The sequence below is a fragment of the Chiloscyllium plagiosum genome, unplaced genomic scaffold (genome assembly GCF_037043375.1).
Source record: "Chiloscyllium plagiosum isolate Xiang-an unplaced genomic scaffold, Cpla_swu_hap1 HiC_scaffold_4, whole genome shotgun sequence".
In the NCBI taxonomy this organism is placed as follows: domain Eukaryota; kingdom Metazoa; phylum Chordata; class Chondrichthyes; order Orectolobiformes; family Hemiscylliidae; genus Chiloscyllium; species Chiloscyllium plagiosum.
In genome coordinates this window covers 7,752,279-7,777,583 of record NW_028270142.1, presented here as the reverse complement: position 1 = coordinate 7,777,583, position 25,305 = coordinate 7,752,279, and the positions used below count along the sequence as shown (strand labels likewise).

At 40.3% G+C, this 25,305-nt stretch overlaps 1 protein-coding gene across 3 annotated transcripts in view; it reads left to right on the top strand.

Annotated features, from left to right (window-relative positions):
* ppp1r42 (protein phosphatase 1, regulatory subunit 42) overlaps positions 1 to 25,305 on the top strand; it is a 109,440-nt gene that overhangs the window by 72,517 nt on the left and 11,618 nt on the right. The window lies entirely within an intron of this gene.

Genomic DNA, 25,305 nt, shown 5'->3' with positions numbered 1-25,305 from the left:
TGACAAATACCCTTGCCAAATTTTATAGGTGTGCCATTGAGAGCATTCTGTCTGGATGTATCACTACCTGGTATGGAAACTGGACCTTTCAAGATCGGAGACGGTTACAGAGAGTGGTGAACTCGGCCTGGATAATCACAAAGGCCAACCTCCCATCTATAGAATCCATCTACCAGGCCCATTGTCAAGGAAAGGCTGCCAGCATTCTCAAAGATCCATCCCATCCTGGCAATGCTTTTCTACAACTTCTACCATCGGGGAGAAGGTACAGAAGCCTGAACACACGCACCAACTGGTTTCGAAACAAGTTCTACCCTACTGATGTTAGAATACTGAATGGACTCTCAAACACTTAACGTTCACCTGTACCGGTGTTTTTGTTTTTGCTGCTGTTTACCTATTATTTACTTATCTCTGCTACTTAACTATGTGATCTGCCTGTATTTCTTGTAAGACAAAGCTTTTCACTGTGCCTTGGTACACATGACAATAAATTCAATTCAATTCAATTCAATTCACAGGTGTTGCCGGACCTGTTGTTTCCCAACAATTGCTGTTTTTGTTTTTGAATTCCAGAATCTGCAGTTTTTTTTTGTTAAGTTTATATATGGCCAGTTATACAATTCTTATAATTAGAAAATGATTTGAATAATAGGGAAAATGTACATTCCTAAATCGTGAGCTCTAAAATAAAATTTAAGGCTCGCATAAAGACGTATAGCTCAGATGCTGGTGGCCATGGTTGTGGGTATGTTCGCTGAGCTGGGAGGTTGATTTGCAGATGTTTCATCCCTGGATGAGACGGTAGAAAGAACACAGAACAGTGAATGCACCACAGAAGTGTACAGAAAAGCCACACACCAGATTAGATCCCGAACTACAACAGCAACCACCTGAACACACACAAGAGAAGTTGCTTTAGAACCCTGTTCAAAAGGGCTACAACGCACTGCAGCACCCCCAACCTGCGAAGAAAAGAAGAACACCTCTACAGAGTCTTCCCCAAGAACAGATAGTCCTGCAACTTCATCCACAGATGCCTAGCAGACATACAACATGACAAGGACATGCCATGACCCCACACACTAGCTACGCTACCTTATATAAAAATCTTCTCAGAACTAGCAGTCAGACTTCTCCGATCATTTGGATTCATGACAGACTATAATCCGACAGCCATGCTCAGACAACAACTCCCAGAACCATCATCTTTTCCAGTCTAATGTTAATTATAAGATTCTATGCAAAGACTGCATAAAACACTATATAGGGGAGGCAGACAGATAAGTAGCAATCTGTATCCACGACTACCAACTAGCCACTAACGCCATGACTAGCTGTCCCTAGTAGCCATACACACAGATGACCAGGACCATTAATTCAACTGGGACAACACAATGATCATGGACAAGCTAAACAGAGGACAGCCAGAGAATTTCTAGAAGCGTGGCACTCATCCATACTCCATCAACAAACAGAGACCTAGACCCAATATACCGGCAATTACAACAATCTATCGGAACCGGCAACAGGAAGCAGCAGGAACAGAACAAAATAAATTCCAGAAGACATAGTACAGCAGCGCTTCACAGGAGGCTTCAAAGTACTGAAGATTTCATCTAGACATGGGATGAAACGTCTGCAAATCAACTTCCCAGCTCGGTGAACATACTTCAAATTAATATAACTTATCCAAAATCTTTAATATAATGTTAAAGTTTTGGTAAAAATAACTGAAATCTGAAATTTTCATTCTTTTTATTCAGTAGTTATCATGTGTAAGTAGTGATTAGAATAGTTCATTTTTACTAACTCCATAAATGTCAAAGTTTGGATCTTCACATCTTCCTGGTATTCGTGTCTTCCGATACTGCTAACAAAGACAGTTTACCCTTGAATAACATCTTTAATTAGGGAAAGAAAAGTTCTGAAGCACATCATAGGGAAGATAGCAGACTGTGGACTGTTAGATGGGTTTGGATCTGAGTTCTTTCATTACATTATCTGCAGCAGAACCTTCAGTTACCTAGAGGCCTAAGCTTTGAACGTCTCGGGCTCCTTAAAGGCTGGATGATCATCAAGGAGATTGATATCAGGAGTCAGGAATTTTCTCAATCCACTGCATTCTTGCTTTTATCCATGAGTGGCCATAGCACTCACCCTGTTTTCATGTTGAAGAGGCGGGCATAAGTTTGATATGGGACATTACATCCAGAGACAAGCCTAGGGAGGCACAGGAATAGGCAGATAATGGGAATATTATTTTAGAGGGTCTTGCCACTGTAACTGAGGTAACAGCCCAGTTATATTCATGGTTTTTAGGCCCATCCTTCCCCCCCCGCCACATCCATGCTGCCTATTCTTCTTTATCTGTCCTTTGCTTTCTCCATGCTCCTTATATTCCTTCCATACTCCAATGCCCCACTTACATGCCTGTTCCATTATCCCATACACGTTCCATGCCCCCTTGTATCATCCATACCTACTGTTCTGTATCTATAAAGAATAAATGAGCTACTGGAAAGTCTGGAAAGCCTTAGAAATGGTTCTGAAACTGACAACATAAACAAACAGTCTTTGAAATCTTTGAAAAGTATTGTTTACAATCTCATAATGATGTTAATCACAACACTCATTCCTTGAATCAATGAAAAAAAGCTTTAATCCTCTTAACCATCATTTAATCCAAATAAATAAAAAGGTATTGAAAAATAATGAAAGAAAGAACAATTTCATACAATCTTATACATCTGTCAATCAAACAAAGATGGCACTTCCCTTCAAGATGTGTAAATAGATTCCTGCTGAATAAAGTCCATCACCATTCTTGGAACCCACCCAAACATTCAGGCCATCCTGCAATTGTTTCAACAAAGCAAGTTGAGGCCTTTAACTTTTCAGATGAACTCATCATGAATGCTTGATTAAGGTCCAGGAATTGCTAATTGACTAATCTCAGAAGGGAAACAAGAACAGAAGTTGCTGGAAAATCTCAGCAGGTCTGGCAGCATCTGTGGAGACAAATCAGAGTTAGTGTTTAAGGTTAAGTGGCCCTTCCTCAGAATTCCAGTTAACTGTAATTTCTGTCCACAGATGGTGCCAGACCTTTTTCCAGCAATTTCTGTTTTTGCTTCTGTCTTACAGCATCCTCAGTTCTTTTTGTTTTTGTTTATGCCCGAAATGTCGATTCTCCTGCTCCTCGAATGCTGCCTGTCCTGCTGTGTTTTTCCAGCACCACATTTTTCAACTCTGGTACTCCAGCATCTGCAGTCCTCACTTTCTCCTAGTTGATCTTAACCTACTGCGAATCCTCTTGCAAGGATGCCTACCTTGAAGAAGCTCTCCTCCTCCCTCTACAAGGATCTCAGTGCGTCCCTCTCTCTCTGCACCCCCCCAGGTCATCTCCTCTGCCCTGAAGCACCGCCCTCTTGACCTGCAATCTTCTTCCCGACCTCTCCGCCCCACCCCCTCTCCGGCCTATCACCCTCACCCTCACCTCCTTCCACCTATCGTATTCCCAGCGCCCCCCCCCCAAATTCCCTCCCCACTATATTTTATCTTAGCCCGCTTGATACACCAGCCTCATTCCTGAAGAAGGGCTTATGCCCGAAACATCGATTCTCCTGCTCCTCGGATGCTGCCTGGCCTGCTGTGTTTTTCCAGCACCACATTTTTCAAATAAACACATAGGCCTAAATCAGTTACATGGATAAGCCACATAAACTCACTTGCATAGCTGTGAATTTCCATTCCTAGATTCTTTTTGGGTCAGTCAATCTTGAATTTTCAGTGAAATGAATGCAGCACTACCAATTATATTGAGTAATACTTGGGGTTAAAGATTTGAGGTAAAAACAATGACTGCAGATGCTGGAAACCAGATTCTGGATCAGTGGTGCTGGAAGAGCACAGCAGTTCAGGCAGCATCCGAGGACAGGCAAAATCGACGTTTCGGGCAAAAGCCCTTCATCAGGAATTGAGTCTTTCTGTGCAATAACCAGCTCCAGATCTAAATTTTCAATGAAATTTTTCAGCGGTTTTCCAGTAAGTTTATCCTGCTGAATGAATGAGGAATTTTGTCTAGCTACAGTCTGAAAAGAACATGCATTCTCAACCTGCAGCATTAAATTTTGTGTTTCTCTCCACAGATGTTGTTAGAACTCCTGAGTATTTATGCATTTTCTGTTTTATGTAAGATTTACAGCATCTGCAGCATTTAAATTTCTGAATTTTGTTTTGTAGTTCAGAGTTTGTGATTGGCTGATTTTGCAAAGCTGACTCATTCATCAGTTGTGATTGGGCAGAGAAGCAACTCAAAATTATATTATCCTTCTGTGTTTTCATGCAATTTATGCTTGGTTTATTTGAATTTCACTCCACTTTTATTTTCTATATGTAAAATTCTGTATGGAAATTAGTATGGGTTAAATTTAGGCTGCATTCCTGAATCACTGAAGACTATCTGGTGTAGGTACACACAGGGGTGTTAGAGAACAAGTTCCAGGATTTTGATCAAGTGAGAGTGAGTAAATGACAATGACAATATATTTTTCCAAATTCTTTTGTGGGGGTCAGTGGGAGGTGACGTAGTGGTAAAAAAGGACTAGTAATCCATATTCCCAGATTAATTTACTGTGACATGGGTTCAAATCCCACCATAGCAGATGGTGAAATTTGAATTCAATAAAAATCTGAAATAAAAGATCATGTACTGTCAATTGTCATAAAAGCCCAGCTGGTTCACTAATGCCTTTAAGAAAGGAAATCTAATGTCTTTACTTGGTCTGTCTTACATATACTCCAGACCGACAGACATCTGGTCGACTCATAACTCCAGGTAATTAGGAATGGGCAATAAAGGCTGACCTAGCCAGTGACACCCACATCCTAAGAACTTTTAAAAAGGTCAGGATGGTGAGAGGTTAAAGGAAAACCTGCGGGGGATCTAAGATGGCGGCGATCTGAGAAGATCGCACTGCAGAACTTCGCATTGCAGCAGGAGCAGGACGGTCCTTTAATCTGCCCAACCCAGGTCATCAGGATTTCTTGGGGCATTGGAAAGATTGTGGAGCCCCAAGAAACATTTAAAAATTGACTTACCTGTATTTTCAGCTGTTCAAAAATGCCTAAAAAGGGAGGAGGAGCATCCGAGGCCAGGTCTGCAGCTCACTCTGCAGCAGCCTTGGAGCCGATTACTCTCCAGGACCTGGTGAACCAGCTCTCGAAATCTCGCGAGATGCTGGGGAAACAGATTGAAGAGAAGCTGGCTCCAGTCTCTCTCATGCTGCAGAAGCATGAGCAGCAGCTGGGAGACCTGGAGAAGAGGATGGATGAGGTGGAGCACAGGGTCACAGTGGTGGAAGCTGATGCCAGTTCATTGAAGGATGAGATCCAAGCCCTGAAGACGCAGGTTCGTAATTTACATGACCAAGTGGATGATCTTGAAAACAAGGGCAGGGCAAAAAACATTGGTCTGCCTGAGGGTAAGGAAGGTGAATGGCCTGCGGAATTTGTTGAAGATTGGCTTCCAAAATTCCTTGACTTGGAGGCTGGCATGAGAGGATTGAAGATAGAGAGGGCTCACCAGGTTGCAGCGCAGAGGTCGGGCCTGGGTCAACGCCCTTGTCCTTTCCTTGTGCGGTTCCATCATTACCGGGATAAGGAGAGAGTCATGGAGGCTTCCAGACTCCAGGGGAAGGATCCAAAGGCCCTAATTTACGAAGGGTCTAAGATCATGTTTTTTCAGGACTTTTCAGCGGCGGTGATCCAGAAGAGAAGACTGAGGGAGCTTGGGATTTAGTACTCCCTGAGATATCCAGCAGTGCTTCGGATGGATCCATGCATCTCTTTGACACATCGGAGAAGGCAAGAGACTTTGTTGACAAACTAATCTAATTTAAACAATTGTAGTATGTATAAATATTATTGCTTGGGTATGTATCATTCTGTAAAAGAAATGGAGGAAATCAAGTTGGAGCTTTGTTTTTCCCCTTTTTTTCCTCTATTGATTGTAATTTGGTTCAAACTATGGCAGTGGTTAAGATGTACATTTTAAATTTCTAAGTTAGGACATACCAAAGGATGGGTGGGGTATTTATTCCCCTTTTTTTATAAAAGAATGTTTTTTTATTCATATTGATATTCTGTGGGGTGCTTATTCTTTTTAGCTTGTGCTTGCAATGCGGCTCTAGCTGAGAGAAGTGAAGGTGGTTGAGATGGTTAGATGCCTATTTATGGGCAGTTCGGGACAGGTAGTTGTCCCCTCCGGGCAGAGGGTGAGTTCCCCTACTCAGCGCTATTGGCACTTTATATGTTGGTTTGTTTTCTGGTTTTTGTTGTTTTATTATTTTTAATAATTTTGTATGTTTGATAAATGGAGTGGTTTTAGTTTATGTAGTTTTTATATTTGGTGGACCATGTGACACTAAGGCTCAGCAATTTGCAGTTCGGGTTCCCCCTCTCTGGAATTTAAATGTAATTGCAGAAGTTTATGGCTAATGATTTGATTAAATGGTATACCTGGAATATCAAGGGAAGTCACTCACCAATTAAGAGGAAGCAGGTACTCTTGAGTCTTAGAAAGGAGAAGGTGGATATTGCTTTGTTACAGGAGACACATTTGGATGACCAGGAACATCTGAAATTACAGCAGAATGGTTTTGACTGAGTTTATTTTTCATAATTTAATACCAGAAGTAGGGGAGTGGCTATATTGGTAAGGAAAAATCTCTCATTTAAATTGTTGGATTGTGTTAAACACACATACGGGAGGTCTGTAATTCTTAAAGCCTTGATAAATGGGGAAGAATATGGTATTTTAATTGTTTATTGTTCCCCCAGCTCATCCTCTTAAATTCTTGGTAGATGCTTTTTCTAAACTGATAAGTCTCAAGTCTCAGCACATCATTATAGGAGGAGATTTTAACTGCCTCATGGACCCCACAGTAGACAGGTTGCCTAAAGGTCCCTCGATACCCTCTGCACAAATTAAACAGTTATTGGGTTTGTGTGGGGAATTAGGATTGGTGGACGTCTGGAGGTGTCTCCACCATACAGGTAGGGATTTCATGTTTTTCTCCAATCCGCACAGATGTCACACGAGGATGCCCAAAACGTCGATTCTCCTGTTCCTTGGATGCTGCCTGACCTGCTGCGCTTTTCCAGCAACACATTTTCAGCTCTGATCTCCAGCATCTGCAGTCCTCACTTTCTCCATTGAGAAAGGACTGTTGTTCGGGAGTCACACCCGGGAGCTTCAGATCTCTAAAAAAGGATTCCATTTTGGCCTGCCCCTCTTCACAATTCTCAGACTGATATAACTTAGAGTAGAATCTCTGGAACGCCACATTAATCTTTTTAGAATCACATGTTAGGTTCCCAGACCATTCCCTAATCGCTGTAATGGTTTGTGGGGCACTTCTCTTTCTGGCTAGGTATGCTAAGTATTTGCCTGGCTCGTCACCATGCTCTATAACCTTTGCTTTGCAAAAGCCAGCTCCTTCTTTGCCGTCTGTGTGAGCACGGAATTTAGTGTAGACCGCAGTGCCATTATCCTCTGTAGTTTGACCAACGAGGGTGTGTCAAAATAGGCCTTCTCGGCTGCCTTAACCGTGCTTCAAGGAGACATTGCTGCTCACCCTTCTGCCGCTTCCTACTGGTGGAATATGAAATAACAAACCCCCTGGCATAAGCTTTGGCAGTTTCCCAGAGAACATATGAGCTATCAACCGAGCCTATGTCGATGTCTAGGAATGCCTGAAATTCCATAGAGAAATACTCCACAAACATCCTGTCCATGAGAATAAAGGGGTCCATTCGCCAGTACCTTGAATCCACAATAACATCTTTAATCTTAATCACAAGGTACACTGGAGCATGATCAGAGATGGCAATATTACCAATCATACAAGATGCCACCAGATCCAGGGTTACCGCAGGGGTCAGCAAAAAATCAATCCTCGTGTGACATCTATGCGGATTGGAGAAGCCATTTGTGGGGATCTCAATATATCAGCTCCAGAAGTGGGATCAAAATTACATAAGATCTCGCTGTATGCAGACGATGTTCTAATTTTCTTGACAAATCCAGCAGTTTCAGTGCCTTGCCTGATACAGTGCATTCACGCGTTTGGCGCTTTTTCAGGGTATAAGATTAATTTTGCTAATTCAGAGGCTATGCCTATGGGTGGTCTTATGAAAGAGTTGGCTCTTGAGAGTGACTATAGATTCCCATTTAGGTGGTCAGAGGGGGGTTTTGTGTATTTGGGCTTATTCATTACTCCAGTTCTGGTTTGGCTGTTCAAAGCCAATTTTACTCAATTATTTGGAAAAATTAAACAAGATCTCCAAAGATGGGAGGCACTTCCAGTCTGATGGTTGGGTCGGATAGTGCTTATTAAGATGAATATTCTCCCTTGTTTGCTATACCCTATACGGATGCTCCCCCTGATTTTCAATAAACAAACACTCAGGAGACTGAACGGTTGGTTCAGCTCCTTTATCAGGCACCGTAAATGGCCACTCATTAAATTAGCCAAACTGCAGTTGCCTCACAGAATGGGGGGAGTAGACCTTCCGGACATTAAAAATGACCAATTAAGCTCGTTTTTGACCTACATGAGTGATTGGGTTTGTGGGGACCCTCTTTCAATATGGCTGGATAGCGAAGCCTCCCAGGCAAGGTGCCCCCTTACCAATTTGCTGTTTTTGGACAAGGTGAGGACAGTTAGGGAATATTGCCATAACCCAATAGTCATCAATACTGTTAAAGTATGGAGGGCAATTCGGCAGAAGGAAGGTAATATTGGCAAAACATCTTTGTTTACACCTTTAGTGGGTATGCCGAGTTTTCAACCAGGTATGATAGATTCAGGATTTAAACGTTGGGCAGCTCGGGGTATATCTTGCATGGGTGATTTATTTGAGGGAGATGTAATGATGTCCTTCGATCAGTTAGTACGGAAGTACGAGTTACCTAATAGAGAGACCTCTTTCGTTTTTTTCAAGTTAGGGATTTTATTAAAAAAAAGACCACACTTTTGACTGATCCCTACAAATCTGACATAGAAAGAGGGGTGCTAAGGGCTAAGAGTACACTCTCTGTCAGTACTCTATATCACCAATTGGGGGGTGCCACCTCAGATGAGTCTGATCGACTCTGCAAGATGTGGGAAAGAGAGCTGGGTGTTGAAGTTTCTTCAGAAGCATGGGAGGATATTTGGGAGAATGCAAGAAAGATATCAATTTGCAATAGGACTCATGCTTTACAGTTGAAGATTCTCCACAGGGTCCACTTAGTCCCAGACCATTTGTCAAAATTTAAACCAGGAGTAGCTTCAGCATGTCCCAAGTGCAAGGTCTGTACGGGGACTCTTACCCATTGTCTTTGGTCTTGTGACAGGCTTCAAACATATTGGAGCCCTGTGGCAGGTGCAATGGAGAGGATTTTGGATGTAGGGGTAGAGAAGGACCCTATTTCTCTCCTTTTGGGCCTACCCATTGTATTTCCTGCAGACGCGCATAAGAAAAAACTTTTCAATATTCTTACGTTCTGTGCAAGGAAGAATATCTTGCTAGGTTGGATATCAGAAAAACCCCCAGGCATGTCGGGTTGGCGGAAATTGTTATGGAGCATATTCCCCTGGATTTTCTCACAAATATGGTACACAACAAAACTGAGAATTTTTACAAGACATGGCAAACCTTTTTGAAATAGATTTATCTGCCACACTAACAAGGGCTTTTATATAGCCGTAACGATTGTGTTTCATGAGTCCAATATCCAGGGAGATGGAACTGTGAATATATGAGTGTTTTGTTTGGCTGGGCTGAGTTATTACTATTTATTTGTTTGTTGTTAGGTATTTATTTATTTAGTTAAATAGCTAGTTTAGGTTTTATTTTAATTTTATATTTCTCTATATATGTTCATACATTCATATAGGAGGGTGGGTTGGGGAATTTTTTATTATTATTTGGGTTTAGTTTTGTACTATTTTTGTACTGTTTTGAATTGCATTGTTTTGTATTTGTTGTAATATTTAAAAATCTATTTTTCCTTTATATTTTTATTAAGATTTTTATTAAATATATTATAAAAAAAGAAAACCTGCAAGTGTTGGTGTTCTCATGAATCTGCTACACTTGTCCTTCAGGATGGCAGAGGTCATATCATGACAGTTTAGTTATTGTGGACAGCAAATCAACATCAGCAGTAGTTAAGTGCTTGTTGAAATTGGGTCACCTCATTTCTCATAAATATACAAATGGCCAGATTATGAATAGGAATATTCCATTTAGACGTAGTGTACTCCACCATTTAATAAGATTATGGCCGATCTGATTATGGCCAGAATTTCACATCCATGTGTACCCCAATAATTTTTAATTTCCTTTTTGGACAAGAATCTATCTGCATCTGCCTTACAAAATATTAAATGACTTCAACTCTCTGAAGAAGACAGTTCCAAATTTTCACACCATTCTGAGAGAAGACATTCCTCCTCATCTTTGTCTTAACTGAGAGACCTCTTGTTTTAAACTGTGTCCCTTTATTCTTGTTTCTCCCACAAAATAAAACATTCTTTCAATATCCACTCTGTCGTGTTCCTTCAGGATCTGCTATGGTTCAATAAATCACCTGTCATCCTCCTAAACCCCAATGGATAAAGGCGCAGCCTGTCCTCCTAGAATAAGCTCCCATCCCAGTTATCAGTTGAGTGAACATTCTGTGAACTGTTTCTAATTCTGTTAGATGAGGAGATCAAAACTGAGCACAATACATTAGATATTGCCTCACCAATGCCTTACCTACATGTATAGTATATCCTTACATTTATATTTCATTCCCCTTGCAGTAAACAGTAGAATTCTAATTGTCTTTGCTTAGCAAGTTAACATAGTCATTGTGATTCAACTACTAACGCATGCAGATCTGTCTATACCTCAGAGTTCTGAAGATTTCTGTACATTTAAATACTATGCTGATTTTCTGTTCTTCTAACCAAAATAAACAATCACTCACTTAGCTGACCTATCCCTTTCCAGACTCCTTTCGTCCTTTTACAACTTCATTTTCTAACTATCTTTGTACCGTTGGCAAATTTAGCAAAAAATAAATTTGGTTCCTTCATTCAAAGTTTGTGAGAAGATTTGTAGCTCGGATGCTCGTTGCTGTGGTTCTGTTCGCCGAGCTGGAAGTTTTTGTTGCAAACGTTTCGTCCCCTGTCTAGGTGACATCCTCAGTGCTTGGGAGCCTCCTGTGAAGCGCTTCTGTGGTGTTTCCTTCCGCATTTATAGTGGCCTGTCCCTGCAGCTTCCGGTTGTCAGTTTCAGCTGTCCGCTGTAGTGGCCAGTATATTGGGTCCAGGTCGATGTGTTTGTTGATGGAGTTTGTGGATGAGTGCCATGCTTCTAGGAATTCCCTGGCTGTTCTTTGTTTGGCTTGCCCTATAATGGTAGTGTTGTCCCAGTCAAATTCATGTTGCTTGTCGTCTGCGTGTGTGGCTACTAGAGATAGCTGGTCGTGTCGTTTCGTGGCTAGTTGATGTTCGTGGATGCGGATCGTTAGCTGTCTTCCTGTTTGTCCTATATAGTGTTTTGTGCAGTCCTTGCATGGGATTTTGTACACTACATTAGTTTTGCTCATGCTGGGTATCGGGTCCTTCCTTCTGGTTAGTTGTTGTCTGAGTGTGGCTGTTGGTTTGTGTGCTGTTATAAGTCCTAGTCGTCGCAATAGTCTGGCTGTCATTTCAGAGATGTTCTTGATGTATGGTAGTGTGGCTAGTCCTTTGGGTTGCAGCATGTCCTCGTTCCGTTGTCTTTCCCTTAGGCATCTGTTGATGAAATTGCGAGGATATCCGTTTTTGGCGAATACCTTGTATAGGTGTTCCTCTTCCTCTTTTTGCAGTTCTGGTGTGCTGCAGTGTGTTGTGGCCCTTTTGAATAGTGTCTTGATGAAACTTCGTTTGTGTGTATTGGAGTGATTGCTTTCATAGTTTCAACTATCCCATTCAAGGACTGCACAAAACACTATATAGGACAAACAGGAAGACAGCTAACGATCCGCATCCACGAACATCAACTAGCCACGAAACGACACGACCAGCTATCCCTAGTAGCCACACACGCAGACGACAAGCAACATGAATTTGACTGGGACAACACCACCATTATAGGGCCAGCCAAACAAAGAACAGCCAGGGAATTCCTAGAAGCATGGCACTCATCCACAAACTCCATCAACAAACACATTGACCTGGACCCAATATACCGGCCACTACAGCGGACAGCTGAAACTGACAACCGGAAGCTGCAGGGACAGGCCACTATAAACGCCGGAGGAAACACCACAGAAGCGCTTCACAGGAGGCTCCCAAGCACTGAGGATGTCACCTAGACAGGGGACGAAACGTTTGCAACAAAAACTTCCAGCTTGGTTCCTTCATACAAGTTATTTATATAGATTGTAAATAATTAACACCCCAACACTGATCCCTGTCGCACCCAACTTGTGATAACCTTTTTATGCCCACTCTTTACTTCCTATTAGCTAAACAAATCCTCTGTCCAGGCTAATATGTTACCCTCATACCATGAATTCTGATGTTGCATAGTATCTTTTAAGTGGTACCTTGTCAAATATCTTCTGGAAATCTAAGTACAGTACATCCACAGGTTCCCTTTTATCAATTTTGTACATTATTTTCTCAAAGACTTCCAGTAATTTGGCCAGAAATTATTTCTCTTTCACAAAACCATGTTGACTGTACCTGATTGCATTAAGATTTTCTAAGTATTCTATTATAACAACCTGAATAATAGCTTCCAGTATTTTCCCAATGATTGATGTTAAATTAACTGGCCTAGAGTTTTTGCTTTCTGTTGCTTTCCTTTCTTGAATAGAGAAGTCACATTTGCTACTTCTCAATGGATCTTTTTCTAGATTGTAAGAAATTTTGTAAAATTAAAACAAATGTATCTACTATCTCAGCAGCTTATACACCTTAGTATAAGTCTGTAAGAATGAAGTCTCAAAGAGCCAGGGGACCTGTCAGATTTTAGTTCTAATTTTCTCAACATCCTTTCCTGTAATTATTTTAGGTTTCTTGCTCCCTTTCACATTCTAATTCACAATTATTTCCAGAATGTTATTTGTGACCTCCACAGTGAAGATAGATGCAAAGTATCTGTTCAATTAATCCTCCATTTCCATCCTTTCCATTATTAATTACCCAGTCTCACTCTCTAAAGAACCAATGTTCACTTAATCTTTTTCTGTTTAAATACTAGCTTAAGCTTTTTTTATATATTTCTATCTAGCTCTCTCATACCCTAATTTCTCCCTCCTTATTGGTCTATTAGCCATTCTTAGCTGTTCTTTATATTCTTTACAATCTTCTAATTTGCATCTTATCTCTAGGGAATTGTGTGCTTTTTCTTTCAAATTAGTATTTTCTTTCATTTCCTTAGTTATCCTTGATCAGTGTGCTTTTCTCTTAGATTCTTTTTTTTCCATTGAAATATATATTTTCTGAGCATTCTGAAATACCTCCTTAAATATTGACCACTGTATTTCTCCTGATCAAATCTTAATCTAGAGTCCAATTTCACTTCAGTCAGTTCCGTCTTCATGCTCTCATAATTGTCCTTATTTAAGTTTTGAACACTAGTCTTTGTCCACTTTGCCCTCAAAATCAATGCAATGATCAATCATATTTTGATCACTGCTACCTTGGGGATAGAACATTGCAGCGGCCCTCGATGTTGCGCCAACCCGTGGAACCAATCTGAAGCCCATCTAACCTACACAATTCCATTCTCATCCATATGCCTGTTCAATGACCAGTTTTGTACAGATGCAGCATGATCTCGTGGTTCTGAAATTCAATCCCTCTACGGATAAAAGCTACCACACCTTATGCCTTCTTACTAACCCTATCAACCTGGTGGCAACTTTCACAGATCTATGCACATGGACACCGAGATCTCTCTGCTCATCCACACTACCAATAGTCTTACCATTAGCCTAGTACTTTGCATTCCTGTTACTCCTTCCAAAGTGAATCACCTCACACTTTTCTGTATTAAACTCCATTTGCCACCTCTCTGCTCAGCTCTGCAGCTTATCTATGTCTCTCTGTAACCTACAATATCCTTCGTCACTATCCACACTCCATCGACCTTGATGTCATCTGCAAATTTACTAACCCATCCTCTATGTCCTCATCCAGGCTATTAATAAAAATGGAGGAGAAAGTGAGGACTGCAGATGCTGGAGATCAGAGCTGAAAATGTGTTGCTGGAAAAGCGTAGCAGGTCAGGCAGCATCCAAGGAACAGGAGAATCGACGAATCGGGCATAAGCCCTTCTTCATTCCTGAAGAAGGGCTTATGCCCGAAACGTCGATTTTCCTGTTCCTTGGATGCTGCCTGACCTGCTGCGCTTTTCCAGCAACACATTTTCAGCTATTAATAAAAATGACAAACAACAGTGGACCCAAAACAGATCCTTGCAGTCCCCCACTAGTAATTGAACTCCAGGATGAATATTTCCTATCAACCACCACCTTCTGTCTTCTTTTAGCTAGCTAATTTCTGATCCAAATCGCTGAATCACCCTCAGTTCCCTATCTCCTTTTGTGCAGTAGACTACCATGGGGAACCTTATCAAACGGCTCACTGAAATCCATATATACCACATCAATGGCTTTACCCTCATCCACCTGTTTGGTCACCTTCTCAATAACATTTTTGAGGCACGACCTACCCTTCGCAAAACCATATTGACTATCCCTAATCAACTTATTTCTTTCTAGATTATTATAAATCCCGAAGTAAGGTTCACAGGTCTATAATGTCCAGGGTTGTCTCTACTCCACTTCATGAACAAGGGAACAACATTTGCTATCCTCCAGTCTTCTGGCACTATTCCTGGAGACAATGATGACATAAAGACCAAAACCAAAGGCTCTGCAATCTTCTCCCTGGCTACCTAGAGAATCTGAGGATAAATCCCATCCCACCCAGGGAACTTATCTATTTTTACACTTTCCAGAATTGCTAACACCTCCTCCTTATGCACCTCAATTCCATCTAATCTAGTAGCCTGTATCTCGATATTCTCCTCGACCATATTGTCTTTTTCTCGTGTGAATACTGATGAAAAGTGTTCATTTAGCACTTCCACTATCTCTTCTGACACCACGCACAACTTCCCACTACTATGCTTGATTGGCTCTAATCTTACTGTAGGCAAAAGTGAGGACTGCACATGCTGGAAACCAGAGTTTAGATCAATGTGGTGCTGGAAAAGCACAGCAGGTCAGGCAGCATCTGAGGAGCAGGAAAATCGCTGTTTCGAGCAAAAGTCCTTCATCAGGAATCCTAATCTTACTGTAGTTTTTCTTTTATTCCTGATATACCTATAGAAAGCCTTAGGGTTTTCCTTGATCCTACCCGCAGTAGCTGGTCCTTGAATAAGTTCCACATTTCAAATGTGCCCATCTCCTGCAGTTTCTTTCCCCATCGTATGCATCTTAAATCTTGCCTAGTCGCATCGTAATTGCCTTTCCCCCAGTTATAATCCTTGCCCTGCGGTATATACCTATCCTTTTCCATCACTAAAGTAAAGATAACCGAATTGTGATCACGATCACCAAAGTGCTCACCTACCTCCAAATCTAACACCTGGCCGGGTTCATTACCCAGTACCAAATCTAATGTGGCCTCGCCCCTTATTGGCCTGTCTACACACTGTGTCAGGAAACCCTCCTGCACACATTGGACAAAAACTGGCCCATCTAAAGTACTTGAACTATAGTATTCCCAGACAATATTTGGAAAGTTAAAGTCCTCCACAATAACTACCCTGTTACTCTCGCTCCTATCAAGGATCATCTTTGTTATCTGATTCTCTATATCTCTGGAACTATTTGGAGGCCTAGAGAAAACTCCCAACAGGGTAACCTCTCCTGATATCTTTACAACAAGGTAATACATTAATCCTAATAATTAGCTGTAAGTATATAGAACCTTCTGCACTATTCAATATGACATGGCTGATCATATATTTCTGTGCTTTTGTTCATCTCTCTGTCTATTGCACCAAAAGCATCCTAAATACTCCTCTACCGAGATTGCTATCCTTCCTACAAGTCACGTACCCCTGAGTATCCAGAATGTAAATGTACATAGGCAGGGAATTGAGGTTTACAGAGTGTATAGAGGCAAAACATTTTTAGTTTAGACAGGTGTCATATGTTAGCATAGTCTTGGTGGGCCAAAGGGCCTGTTCCTGTGCTGTAATGTTTGTTTTCTTATCCCAGTATTTGCTATCTTGTAGTCATTTCTCTGTAATGACTATCGAATGATACATACGTATTTCTGTTTGCACTTCCAATTAGTCTGTTTATTAAGAATAATGTGCCCATTCAAATTCAGAGCCCTTAGTTCTATCTTTTTGCCACTTTTTATTTTAACCCTATCTAAAGTTGCATGCTTAGGTTTGCATACTTGCACATTGTGACCCTTTCTATCATGTTCTTAATACAATTTCCCTCATTGCTACCTTGCTCTCTAGCGTTGTCTCTGTTTAATTCATAGAATCTTCTTAAATCTAATCCCTTTAGTTCAAAGCCTTCTGTCCCATGCTGGTTATGTGACTCACCCAGAACACTGGTTCCAGCAATCATCACAATGTTGCATATCCCACTTTCTCCTGTGCTGGTACCAGTGTCCCATGAATTGAAACCCATTCTTCCAATTCCAGTCTTTCAGCCGTGCATTCATCTCTTTAATTTAATTTAGCCATCTTTAACATTATGCCAAATTCTTTCATGGCTCAGGTTATAAAGCAGAGATTATTACTTGAGGTTTAGCTTATGCAAGCATGATAGATTCATTTAAGGTGCGTCTGGACAGATGCATGAGTAGGTGGGGAGCAGACGGAATTGGGCGATAGGTTTAGATATTGGATTTGGATCATCACAGGCTTGGAGGGCTGAAGGGCCTGTTCCTGGGCTGTAAATCTTCTTTGTTCTTCTTCATCTGTGTTCTGCTTTTTTACTTAGCCCCTTGCTCATACTCCCTCACAAGAACCTTTTCATTATTCTGATGTTTGCTTGACTTCAGAGCAAAATATCTTGCAGTGATTCAGAACCCTCCCGGGGTCCCTTTAAGCAGAGAGCCTTCTTTGACCAATCCAGTATGTAATCTGTGATTGATCAAGAAACCCAGAATTAGAATGTTAGTGCCATGTCTGAGTTAAACAGCTCCTGCAAAGCCTACGTCTTCAGCATTCATTTAGTTCCTGACCCACGACAAATCCCAGTCATCAATTTTAAAGAACTGATTGGCAGGCAGTCCAGTGAGTTATCCTGCTGGTAGGGGCAGCGTGTTAGTCGTCATCCAAGGTGCTCGCCCAACAGTTTTTACAAAAAAATAAAATCACACACAGCCCACCTGAGTTTGCCTAAACTAACCATTAACCATTTTAATGATAATAAACCAAGTGAAAGATGGAAAATCGAGGATAACAAAATTCTTAAAATACACAGCAGGACTGGCAATGTTTGTGCAGAGAGAAATAGAATTAACCTTTCAGATTGATTACAATTCATCAGAGCTGAAAATCTAGACTCCGATATGAAGAATCATAAATATGGATTAAGGTTAAAGTAAAGCCTGGTTTAGTACACAGGTATTCCAATGCTCTCTATTTTTATGCATGTATTTAAACTTTCTTCCTGGTCTATTAAATCTTCTTTTCATTTCAGTTTTTTGTTTGTTTAGTAGAAACAGAAATTCATTGTACAGATGTTAACTTAGGGTGATTTTGTAAACCTCGAATGAACCATTACGTACAATAAAACTTACTTTAAGTAGGTCTTCTCTGAGTAAATGTGCCTCCTCATTTTTCAGTTCCAGTCAAACAGAGGCTAGACTGACAGGATATAGAACTCCCATTGCAGTTAAACTGGGCTGTACCAGTCTAAGTTTATGCTTTTTTCCAGATGAATGGTTGGCGATGATTTTGTCACAACCACTCTTTACCAGCATGTGAATACTATTTTTCATTGAGGGCAGAGGTGAAGCACTTTATGTCTCTTCATTTATAATATAATTTTGAAAATAATTGATATAAATGTGATAATGGTATGACAGCTTTTTATTTATTTAGTATTTTTGTCAGAAGTATTTAAGTTAATTAAAATGCCCAATTATCCAGGTTATTTTACATATATGTAAGGAAACATGGCTACTATCAACAACTAAACAAGTGAAACAGCAATAAACAATGAAATATGGTTTGGAAGAATCAATTTCCTTTAATTCAGTAATTTCACTGAACCGTTGAGTTTGCTTTCTTGCATGTCCACCCTGCCAGAAGCAAAATGAACAAGAGCACATTAGATTTGATGAGCTGTTTGACAATATTCATTTGCTGCATTTGATCCATAACTAATGTTTCTAAGCAAAGTGCGATAAGTAGCCTAACTAGCAATGAATGTTGTGTCTGCAATAAAACAGTGAATGGTCTTTCTTTTTTCCAATATTTTTTCAAATGGAAGGCAATATGTTTTGTTTGCCATTCTGGTTTGGTCCAGGTTAAAAAAAAAATCTGGCATTGTTCTTTATACTCGCAGAAAAAAAAGCAAGAACATTGTATGTTAGCCATTTAAATATCATAACAACGTGGTATTAGTCATTGGGAAGTTAATCCCATTTTTCTGATTATGTATGCATATGGGTATTTCAACAAAGTCTGTTCTCTGAAAGGAGAATGATCAGATTTAATTTAGTAAAACCCTGATGAGGACTTGAAACAAACAGACAAATTGCAGATGAGTACAGAAATAGGAAAATAGGGCAGATGCAGGAGGGAGGGTTTTAGATTCTTGTATCACCGTGACCATTTATGAAGAAGGTGGGGACCTCTCCAAGAGGGAAAATTTGCACCTAAACCAGAATCGGATCAACATCCTTGTTGAAGTGCTTGCTGGTGCTGTTGGGAGGAGTTTAAACTAGTTCCGCAGGAGCAGGGTACATAAAGGGTTAGCTTAAGAGTGATACAGCATACCTTAGAAAAGGAACCTCGGCAGAGGGAGTTCAGGCATGTTAAGTCTCAAGAGACTAAGGCAAGTCTCTACTTTAATGCTGGGAGTACGTTAGGTGGCAAATGAGTTAAGAGCTTGTATTAGCATGTGGAATTGTGACTTTGCTGCCAAAACAGAGAGAGGGACAGGATTGGCAACTCAACATTCTCGTAGAACATAGAACAGTACAGCATAGATACAGGTACTTTGGCCCATCTTGTCTGTGCCCTGGGATATAGGATCATCAGGTAGGATAGGGGAGGGTGTAAAAGAGGAGGTGGTGTTGTGTTATCAATTAAACGAGTCAGTTACTGCTCTAAGGAGGGATTGTCAAATGAGGTTTTGTGGGTCAAGTTTAGGAATAAAAGCGGGGGGGGTCAATCACACTGATTGGAGTGTATTATATGGTTTCAAATAGTCAGCAGGCAATTAAGGAGCAAATATGTAGATAATTAACTGAGGTGTGTAAAAACAATGATAGGGTAATCATAGTAGGGGATTTCAACTTCCCCTATATAAATTGTGATAAGAGTATTATCAAGGGTCTTAGTGGGTGAGATTTCTTGAAATGTATTCAGGAAAGCTTTGTGTATCAATATGTAGATGATCAGAACTGAACTTAGTTATGGGGAATGAAGCTCGACAAGTATTTGAGGTGGCATTGGGTGAACATTTTAGTGATAGTGACCATAACACGTTAGGTTGTAAATTTGTACAGAAAAGAAGAAAAGTTACCTGTGAAAAGGGTATTGGATTGTGGGAAGGCAGATTTTATTAAAATAAGGCAAGATCTGGTGAAAGTAGCCTGGAAAGCACTACTTGAGGGTAAAATCACATCGGAACAGTGGGAGGATTCAAAAAGGAATTGGGGACAGTATAGGCCCCACATATTTCCTTTGTGGTTAAATGTAGGAGTAATAAGACTAGAGAACCCTAGATGTCTAGAAGCATTCAGAACTGGATGAGAAGGAAAAGAGAAATATATAACAGGTACAAAGGGAGCCAATCAGTGGAGGCCCCAATGGAGTGTAGAGCGTGCAGGAGAAGCTTAAGAAAGTAATCAGAGAGCATGAAAAATAAATGCTATAAATAATATAGTGTAGTAATAATATAAAATGCTAAATGATTTAAAATAGTGGGTAAGATTAGGTAGAATCCCAAGATATTCTGCAATTCTATCAATGGGAAGAAAATTACCAGGGAAAAGGTAGTGCCCATTCGGGCAATCTATGTATAAGAATACTTCAAATTTGTCTTCGTTTAGGAGGAGGATGTTGGTGCAGAATTTGGGAAGATGACTATGAAATTCCTGTGAAGATTGATAGTAAGAGTGAGGAGGTTTTGAAGGTTTTGGCTCATTTAAAAGATGGCAAACACCCAGGTTCAGATGAGTTCTATCCCAGATTGCTGTTGGAGATGAGGGAGGAAATCATAGGTACCCTGACCCAAATTTTTAATTCCTGTCTGGGCAAAGGGATGGTGCCAGAGGACTGGAGCACAAGTAATTGGTTTGACCTTTCAAGAATGATGGTATGAATAAACCAGGAAATTATAGACTAGTAAGTCTTACATGAGCGGTAGGGAAACTACTGGAAAATATTCTGAATGTGAGAATTAATCTCTATTTAAGTCAATCAGTGGTAGTCAGCATTGGTTGATCAGAGGAATCCTGATGAAGAGCTTATGCTCAAAATGTCGACTCTCCTCATTGGATGCTGCCTAACCGGTTGTGCTTTTCCAGCACGACACTCTTGACAGAGGGCAGATCAGTGGCAGATAGAATTTAAGTGTGAGGTACACTTTGGAAGAAGTAACAAGACAAGGGAATACTCAATGAATATGAGACACTAGGAAGCTCAGAGTCTCTGAGATCTACAAAAAGGCCCTTTGGCCCATCATGTTATGCCAGTGAAAACCAATTACCTAACTATTCTAATCCTAGAGGAAGATTGGGATCTTGGTGTGTTTACCCTCAAATCCCTGAAGGTGACTGGACAAGTTAATGATGTAGTTAAGAAAGCATACAGTACACTTGCATTCATCAGCTGTGGCATAGACTATTGGAGCAAGGAGGTCATGTTGGAGTTCTTAACTTTGGATAGGCTACAGCTGGAGTACTGTGTACAATTCTGTTCGCTGCACTTTAGGAAGGATGTAATTGCACTGGAGGGAGCGCAGAAGAGATTCATCAGGATGTTGCTTAGAATGGAACGTTTTAGCTGTGAAGATAGGCTGGACAAGCTTGATTTATTTTCTTTGGAGCAGAAAAAGTTGAAGGGGGCCTGATAAACGTACTTAAGATTATGAGGGGCATAGACAAGGTGGATAGAAAGCTGCTCCCCTTAGTTGAAGGGACAATTAAAAAAGGAGCATATTATCATGGTGATAGGCATTAGTAAAGACTCAGTGGGACAAAAGATCTCTTTTGTACTTTATGATTCAATAATAAACAGTAATTTACATTTTGAAATATGATTTGCAACTGATCATATCAAATATATTTCTTCAGTTAATATTGGCACTTTCTGCAGAACAATTAGGGATGAACAACAGATACTGGCCTAGCCAGTGATACCCACATTGTGTGAAAGAATTTTAAAATCCCATACAATAAATGTCACATAAAAAGAGCTTCAAAAAACTTTCTGGCCAAAAGTTATCCTTTTGGAACGATAACCATCTATTTTGTTTGTCAACTAATAACTATTGAACTGAAACAAACTTTGATTTTACTAATTACTTCTAAATTTTCAATGTTAAATTTTATTCCCTTCATACCTCTGTAATTTCCTAAAGCATCATAATCACCTTCCTTTCCGGCCATTCCATTCCTTGAACTTTGGCCTTGGGTGTACTTTCTTGCCCTTCAGCCTTTTTGGTTCAGTGTTTTGAAAACTCTTCCCTCAGTGCCTCCACTTTTCTAATTCTCTACTCTTCTAAGGCCATCTTTAAAGCTTATTTCTTTCATTAAATTTTTGTTCACCCATTTTTTTCCTTCTAAGGACTTTAGGATGTTTTCTGCACTAATTTACGTTGTAAATTTGTTTTGTAAATTTGATTTGAAGATGAAATTAGGATAATCACTTTCAATTATTAAAGTTGATGCTACCTACATAAAGCATTTCTAAAAGTGTCTTATGGCTGACAGGATTGCTACTGAGCAACAATGTTAAACTGGAGAATGAAGAAAAACAGTTTAAGATGAGCTAAATAATTGCTATCAATTATTTATTTTTTATGATGTGATGCAACTTTAAAAATAAATCTTAGATAATTCAGTTTACACAAATTCTTTGCTGTGTTAAGTCATTAGTAATTTATATCAACCAATCACTCTGATGAAGAATCCAAAGATCTATGTTTATTGCACAATAAGACAAAACAAAATTAATAATAGATTGGCAACATGTTGGAGGAGATTTCTGTGGGTTTTTTTCATTCTTTTGTAGGACTTGGGCATTGCTGGCTGGCCAGTATTGATAGCTCATCCCTATTTGCCCTTGAGCAGGTGATGGTGAGCTGCCATCTTGAATTGCTGCAGTCCACTTGCTGTAGGTTAACCAACAATGCCGGTAGGGAGGGAATTCTGGTTTCATTTCTTTGTTGTGACGTTCTAGCGTTAGATACAACTGGGTGGCTTGCTAGGCCATTTCAGAGGGCAGTTGAGAGTCAATCACATTGCTGTGGCTCTGGAGTCACATGTAGGCCAGACCAGCTAAGGATGACAAATTTCCTTCCCAAGGACATTAGTGAATCAGAGGGGTTTTAGTGACAGTTGACAATGGTTTCATGTTCATCAGTTGACCCTTAATTCCAGATTTTTTTATTGAATTCAAATTCCACCAGTTGCCGTGGTGAGATTCTCAGGTCTCCAGAACATTATTCTGGGTTTCCAGATTAATAGTCGAGCAATAATGCCACTAGGCCATCGCTTCCCCCTGTGCCACACGTATAATGTATATGTACACAATAAAGGCAAAATTGCCATTTCCATTGCTACTGAACTATAGGACTGCTCTTTCCTTAGAGACAAACAGCTGGTGATAGTTTAACCTGAGGGTCATGCACTTTGTTGCCGTTATTCTGCATCACAGGTGAGGGATGAAGTTGAGACCTTCTTGGTAACCTTAGCTGGTGTTGGAATTGAACCCATGCTAATGGTCTTACTCTGCATTGCAAACCAGCTGGCCAATCAACTGAGCTAACTGACTGGCCTGCAGCTTTAAATATACTATATAGTGTATATAAACTTATTATAAATCATATGTATTAGCATGCACTACTCCCATCTAGTGTATTTCCCTCTATTGTGTATTCTATGTATTTGTAAAATACCAACTGTTCATATGTCACCTAAACATTTTTTCTTTATTCTTTTCTGTGATGTGGTAATTGCTGGTAAGGCCAGTGTTTGCAACCCATCCTAATTTATCTTGAACTGAGTGGCCTATTAGGCCCGTTCAGAGGTCAGTTAACGAAAGACCATATTACTATAGGTCCTGCATGCAGGTTAAACCAAATAACTTTTGAAGCTTTCCTTCCATAAATGGCATGAGTGAATCAGATGAGTTATTCCAACAAATGATGATTGTTGTTATGATTGCCAATACTAAGATGAGCTTTTAGTTCCAGATTTATAGCCTGGAGGTTGGTTAGCTCTGTTGACTGGACAGTTGGTTTGTGATGCGGAATAATGGCAACAAAGTGCATTCAATTCCTGCATTGGCTGAGGTTACCATGAAGGATGCCCCTTTTCAACCACTTCTTCACCTGAGGTGTAGTGATCTTCAAGTTAAACAACTACCAGTTGTCTTTCTGTAATGAGGGGGCAGGACTATGGTGAATTTACTTTTACTTACTCTCTTTTTTAATACGAATTTCACTAGCTGTTGTATTAGTATTTTAACCCGTTTCCCCAGAGCATGGGGCGGCATGCTGGCACAGTGGTTAACACTGCTACCTCACAGTGCCAGGGATTCCAGCCTCAGGCAACTGCCTGTGTGGAGTTTGCTCACTCTCCTGGTGTCTGTGTGGGTTTTCTTGAGGTGCTCTGATTTCTTTCCATGTCTAAAGATGCGTAGATTAGATGGGAAATACAGGGTTCCAGGGTTGGGGTAGGTCTGGGTGAGATGCACTTCGGAGGGTCAGTGTGGATTCGATGGGCTGAATGGCCTGTTTCCACATTGTAGGGATTCTATGATTACCTAGCTATCTGAAATAATAGTCTAGTGACATTAACACTATGCCATCATTTTTCCCTAACACAGAAGAGCTCAGAATTGAACTTGGATGTCACATGTACTCATTCAATGAAAGCTCCAAAGCAGGAATCATATTTGAGACCAATGAACCAGTTATACCAGAGAGCTATAAAATGTGTTCCATGCAACTAATGGAGTCTGATTAATGTACATAAACCCAAGAGAAAATGCTGGAGAAACTCAGCAGATCTGCAGACATCTTTAAGTAAGGAAGCAGAGTTAATGCTCCAAGTCCAGTAATCCTTTGTCTCTCTTATAGATGCTGACAGAACAGCTGAGTTTCTCCAGCATTTTTTGTTGTGTTTCAGATTTCTACCATCCACAGTTCTTTGTTATTATTTAAATATACTGTTATGGGCCAGGCCATAACAGATACCCTCAAAACATTTCAACAAAGTAGCCCAGACCCTAACTTTGCCAGTTGTTTTAAGCAGGTGTATAGTGGATATTCTAGGAGTGATGCAGCTGGCCCAACCACTTAGTTTTAAACATAACAAAATGTATTTACAAGATTACTGAATGAAATACAAACAAAAGAGAACAGAGTATAGAATAACTTAACCTATCTGAAAACCCAATAGATTATCTTAATGATGCTGTTCCAGAAACGTACAACTATCCCCATAAACACACCTTGGCAAAAAAGGAAAAATCAAACACAGATTCTTACAGGAGAGATGTCAGAGAGAGGGAGTATCAGCATGGACCTGCGTCTTTGGGGTCAGCAGCTTCAAACTGACTGACTGCTTTTGGTGAACAGCCAGACTGCTAAAAACCAAAACAAACCAGAGAAAAGCTGACCTGAGAGAACTGGCCACTCCGCTTTCGTTGTACAAGTGTTTTTTTTTTAACTTGTAAGTCTTTTGTCTGAGGCAGTATCTGTTATCTATAATCAAATTAGCTCTAAAACCCAACCAAGTTAGACCTTTCAGAATCGCTGCTTTTACGATC